Source organism: Lissotriton vulgaris, chromosome 12 (assembly GCF_964263255.1).
Source record: "Lissotriton vulgaris chromosome 12, aLisVul1.2, whole genome shotgun sequence".
In the NCBI taxonomy this organism is placed as follows: Eukaryota; Metazoa; Chordata; class Amphibia; order Caudata; family Salamandridae; genus Lissotriton; species Lissotriton vulgaris.
The window spans coordinates 720,687,771-720,693,934 of record NC_141700.1 but is presented as its reverse complement, the minus strand read 5'-3'; the positions used below and the strand labels follow the sequence as shown (position 1 = coordinate 720,693,934).

At 44.9% G+C, this 6,164-nt stretch overlaps 2 non-coding genes across 2 annotated transcripts; both read right to left on the bottom strand.

Moving 5' to 3' along the window:
* Positions 1 to 3,058: 3,058 nt before the first annotated feature.
* On the bottom strand, positions 3,059 to 3,132 carry TRNAI-AAU (transfer RNA isoleucine (anticodon AAU)). The gene has a single exon. It is a non-coding gene; the product is annotated as a tRNA-Ile (tRNA).
* Positions 3,133 to 5,835: 2,703 nt separating this feature from the next.
* TRNAN-GUU (transfer RNA asparagine (anticodon GUU)) lies at positions 5,836 to 5,909 on the bottom strand. Its single transcript has one exon. It is a non-coding gene; the product is annotated as a tRNA-Asn (tRNA).
* Between the last annotated feature and the right edge of the window lie 255 nt (positions 5,910 to 6,164).

Sequence of the window (6,164 nt, the reverse complement as noted above, 5' to 3'; positions counted from 1 at the left end):
AGTCCATGGGCGAAGCGAACATCACAATAATCCCCAAGGAACGGAAAGACCCACAATACCCGCAGAACAACAGACTGATCTCGCTCATAAATGTTGACTGTAAGATATACGCGAAGATACTGGCCAACAGACTGAACAAGGTCCTGCCAAACCTCATCCACAACTCGCAAGTAGGATACATCAAAAACAGACTATCGCAAGACAACACACACCTACTGTGCCATCTCATCAACCATACAACACACAGCAGCAAGCAGGCGGTGATGATAGCACTAGACGCGGAAAACGCGGTTGACAGAGTCTCCTGGCCATTCCTAAACAACTGTATGAGCAGGTTCGCGCTAGGGACCAAATACAGATCTATGGTGATGGCCTTGTACAACGAACCAAAAGCAAAAGTGGTAGTAAATGGTAGCACATCGGAAACACTCACACTGGGCAGAGGCACCAGGCAAGGCTGCCCCCTCTCACCAGGCCTCTTCCTTCTAGCGCTAGCACCACTACTAGCCAGAATAAGGGAAAATAATGAAAAAGCAGGCATCAAAATCAAAGAAAAAACCGTCAAACTGGCAGCATACGCGGACGACATCCTCATCACAACTACCAATCCGTCTACGTCAATAAAAGCACTCATGGACACAATAGTAGAATACGCTGAAGCCTCGGGATACAAGCTCAATAAAGACGAATCAGAATGTAAGCCAATGAACATCCACACCACCAGAGAGGTGCTTGGTGACTCAGGGCTGACATGGCAGACGAAACCGCTCAAATACCTAGGCCTGCTTTTCGAGAGAGACCTAGCATCCACACTAGAACACAACGAGGAGTCAACCCTGAAGAAGATAAAGGAAAGACTAGATCTATGGTCACCCAAATACATAAGCTGGTGGGGCAGGATCGAAACAATAAAGATGATGGTAACGCCAGCCATCAACTACACACTCAGCATGCTACCGCTACCGATGACAGACCCATTCCACAAAAAACTGGACAAGCTCATAAACAACTTCATATGGAGAAACAAGAAACCTAGAATCAACCCACAGAAGCTGAGATTAACAAAAGACCTTGGAGGACTCAACTTAGCAAATTTTAAAAACTTTCAAACCGCCTGCCTAGCGAGGCAAGGCATCTTCTGGCTAGACAACACTCAAAGCTACGAACCGGTTTGGTTAGAGGGGGAAAGGAACATCCTGGGGGGGCCAAACCCCGTAGCACTTCTTACTGCGAACAGGCATCCCCAAAGAACAAACCCGGTACTGAGACACACCAAGGAGGCACTGATGAAAATAGATAAACGTATGGCACGGAAACTGAAGGGCACGACATGGGAGTTGATCTGGTTCAACACAAAGATAACTTACCAAGGAGCAACAATGCACAATGATACATGGATAGAGAAAGGAATAAGCCTCCCAAACCAGCTAGAAACTAAACAGTCACCATTAACATTCCAAAACCTGCAACAACTACACGAGCTCCCAAAACGGGAACTTTACACCTTCCTGAAGATCAAAACAGCCATAACGAAAGCGAACCTAAGAAAGGAAGAACCGACCATCATCAAATTCATGCAAACCCTAAACTCGGCAAGCCACCAAACGGCAAAGATATACAAGCTCCTCAACCCATCCACATCTGAATAAGAAAACAACGAACACATGGGAACAACTCCTGGGAAGGCAGCTAAACAACAGCGAACGACGCAAACTGTGGTGCTCGGCATCGACAAACAAGATAACCTCACAACTAGCCCAGACAAAATTTTGGCTCCTCCACAGAGCCTACTGGACACCATCAAGACTCCACAAAATTGGCATTACAGAATCAAGCAACTGCTGGAACTGCGGGAAAGAGGAAGGAACTCTAGAGCACCTTATCTTCAACTGCACTAAGGTCAGGAAGTTCTGGATGAAAGTGAACGACTTCCTGAACGATATATTCAACAAAGACTTAACAATCAGCTTTGTAAGCCTGGCCACAGAACACATGACAGCGGACCTAAACAGCAAAGAGGAAAGAGACCTACTAGACTTAATGCTCACAGCGGCCCTAAAATTAATGCTAACGAACTGGAAAAACACGGCCAAAGCTAACTTTAAAACGTGGATGAACTGGCTCACCTTTCTCAGAGGAGCGGACAACATAACGGGGAAATTCTCAAAGGAACACAACTCAAAAGAAGAGATGTGGGAACTCCTAGATGCACAGCTGACGAGAGCCCAGCCAAGGACATACAACTAAGCCCCCCCCCCCTCTCTTTCTTCTCTTTCTTCTCCTTTCTCTCCTCGGGAGAACACAAAGGCGAAGCATACCACATTTGTACTGTATATAAGAATGGCAAATGTATATTCTACTTTTTTAAATATTTTAATAAAAAGTTTTAAATAAAAAAAAAGACACGTGCAGATTAATGGGTAAACATTTACCCGTTAAATATGGGTAGAGACGGTCGTCCTTAAGTGTATCCTGAGAGTTGTCAGTACTACTTTACTGGTGACATGAGGACCTCATTATGCACTTTACTGTTAGCACCGACCACCGGCCGCGCCTCCCCCTCCCTTAAGGTGACTTTGTTATTCCAGATTTTCATATCTGGTTTCCTTTTTGAATTACACATCCACCACTCAAACTACGTTCATATTTCACTTTACTAATTTTCAACACTAATCCTTTATGGGTCCCGGAGTAGAGTGCTACTCGCCGAAAAAGCGCTTTGACTCCTCATCAGGGGTAGTAAGCGCTACATAAATGAAATTACAATACAATACAAAAAATGTTTTCGATTTCATGTTTAGAAACACGAAGTTCTAAGAAATGTTACATAATGGAGTAAATATTCTACTGTACCAAAATCAAACACACATTAAAAAACATTAGTATGTATTTATTATACTTGCATTGGATCTTTGATGCACGATTGACATTCTTCGAGACTAATAAAAACCGCGTTCACCTCTGTTCTAACTTTTAATTGCTTTGCTTGCTTCCCTGCTTCTGTGTTAAATGTGCTCCCTGTGCAATAAACTTTCATTGAAAGTAGAAAATAACATATTGGCCAGTACGGGGATCGAACCCGCGACCTTGGCGTTATTAGCACCACGCTCTAACCAACTGAGCTAACCGGCCTCCATGTTCTACCGGTTTTACAGGAACAATATGAAGAGAGAACCTATCCATACACTACTGTATGTCATTCTCCAAAACGTTCAGGAATGGGGAGTGTTTTTCGCGCCTTTGCACCTCAGTTGCACCATCCAGAGCGGAGCTCAGGGCCACGACGCATGCTCCATCAGGACACGTGTTAACCCTACACCTCCTCTCTCCTCGTACTCTCCAAACACACCTGCCACAGACTCTCCCTAGGGGGTCTTTTGGGCATCCCAGGCTCGCGCACACACTTCCGTGATCGGCATAGTTACAACTCTCAGGTACAAAGCATCAGCCATTAAATGTTTGCACTTTTTGTCTGTCAAACAACTCATCCATAGAAACCCTAATTAATCAAAAGTTACTAAAAGATCATCAGGATGTGCGCGCGCAGTGGAAGACCCTTCACGCAGGTGGACTGGCCATTTCGAAGCTTCGTAAATATGCGGTGGAGCTTAAAGGCAGGAAGGATGCGCAGAGCCCTCAGTCTCACGAGCTTTCAGCAGACCCTGCAGGGGTGGGAAACAGCGAGGGTGGAATAGAGTATCACGGCCACTTGTGATGAGGGCAACATCTCTTTTACTCCGTTCGATCTATCCAAAGGCCTCCTCGGCGCCAATCTGATCAACATTTAGGCTCAAATCACAATATTAAAGTTGTTTCCTGTGATGTCACTGGGGTGAAAGCTCGTGTACTATCACGACCCATCCCCTCCAAGGCCAGCCCCAAATAGAAAAATGACGTCGCAGACCCTGGGGTGGAGGCCCCCTAACGCAGTAATATTGCAGGATGCATCTTTTTACAGCTGTGTGGGGGGCACGCGGCCACCAACATCTGTGAGAGGGTCTCGGAACTACGGACCATCAGTGCAGATGCACCGACTGCTGACGGCCTTTCCATCCCAATATTGCTTTACGCGGATGACGCGGTTCTGCTCTCACAAATCCCTCTTGGGTTGCAAAAACTTATGAATAAATTTGCAGATTTTATTAAAGGGAGAAAATTAAAAATTAATAATTCAAAAACTTTTATAATGCCCTGTGGGAAGAAAATTAAAAACTTAAGGCCCTTTACAGTTATGAACCAAACTATAAAAGTGGTGGACAAATTCTGTTATTGTATAGGCATTTATATAGCGCACTACTTACCCGTAGGGTCCCAAGGCGCTTCGACCGCTGCGAAACCCTTCCTGGCTTCCCTGAGAGATGGTCCCTTAATGGGTATCTCCAAGGTGAGACCAGGCATCCCCGGCGGTCTGGTGGGGCCGTTAGTGAAGATGAGGCAAGCTAATGCCCAGAGTTGCCGAGTGTGATCGCTGATCAGAGTGGGCACCGAGGCGAGAGAATTATCGAGTCCGCTGACCGTGGTCCAGAAACCTGCCGCGCCGGGAATCGAACCCTGGTCCCGGGCCGTTCTCTGCTCTCGGGTCTGCCGCCTCTAACCAGTGAGCCACACTACTTCACTTATTTGGGTATCACTTTTAACAGCGGGGGGATGTGGATACCTGAAATGATTAATGTAAGAGCCAAAATGGCCAAGTGTTCTTTTGGCATATTTAAGTTTGCATCCAAGTTAGGCTCAAGACGGATACCAGACATGTTGTACCTATACCACCACAAATGTGTTGCTCTGGCCCTATATGGCTCAGGAGTGTGGGGCCATTGTAATAACAACATGCTCCAGGTTGAGGAAAACAAATTTGTCAAAAAACTCCTGTGTTTACCATCTTCTGCCTCAACAAAGCTGATCCATCAGGAGGTTGGTCTAGAACATCTATCTGACTTGATCAGATTAAGACCCCTGTTAGTATGGAGATCTATATGGATTAAGGAACAGACTGGTTTCACAAGAAAGATCATTTTAGATTGTCTTCACATGGACAAATGTTCCCGCATCCCTTGGCTTAACTATATTATTCGAACATTTAATGATGTTTTTAACCTTACTGTGCGTGATAACCCTTCTTGTGTTTTAGATATCCCGAAGAGTGTGCTTAAACATGAATTTTTGAGGGCTAGCATGGTCAAGCGTAATGCAGCTACTGCACAGTTCTCCACACATGGTTTTTATGACAGATATACTAAGGAAGAAATGGGGCTTTCAGGATACCTTAAATTGGTTACTATCCGATCCCACCAATATGTATTGACAAGATTACGGATGGGGATTGTCCATTTGCTTGTTGCGTATCCTGTAATGAAGACCTATACTACTGCCCCCTGTCCGTGTGATGGGACCACAAAGCAAAGTACGGAGCATTTTTTATTGTTATGCCCTCTTTATCTTCACCTTCGAAAAATATATCTGAAACCGCTTTTCAAAAAATACAATGTATCCACTATTGTATCGGCCATGGTGCTTTTATTTGGACTTGATTCACAGGACATCTGTTTTTTTACTGCTGTATTTATTTTAAAATCGATATGCTTGAGGAATAGCATGCTTTTTTGATATGTGAGTAACTTAAAATTTGCTGTACCCTCATGTTTTTACTTATGTATGTATGTACTTTTATGATTATTAATCAATGATCGAATAAAGTTTTTGAATCGAATCGGGTCTCGGATCTCAAACCTGAGCAAAGAAAGAACGACAAGGATTTCACGTAACAAGTTAAAATGAAAGGGAAGCTTCCAGTGCAGTCCTTTCTTAAGGAAAATTTGTCCTCTGCATTAAAGCATTCGTCCCTGGGTGGGCTTGAACCACCAACCTTTCGGTTAACAGCCGACCGCGCTAACCGATTGCGCCACAGAGACTGCTGGAGGACAGCCCATACCTCTACCCTGTGGAAAGCGACATCAACACGTACTCCTTCATAGCTACAAGAGTAGTGATATAAACAGGGAATTCGAGTACCGTGTTTATAAAAGAAAGATTAACAGGGAAGTCACATTTTTCTTCCATTCTCCGCCTCGCTCTCCCCTCCCTCCGCTGCCTCGTTGCTGTGCTGTTCATTAGCTCCCTCTCACGCTTCTCGGCGCACCTTTCCCTCGCTCGGGGGCACCAGTGGA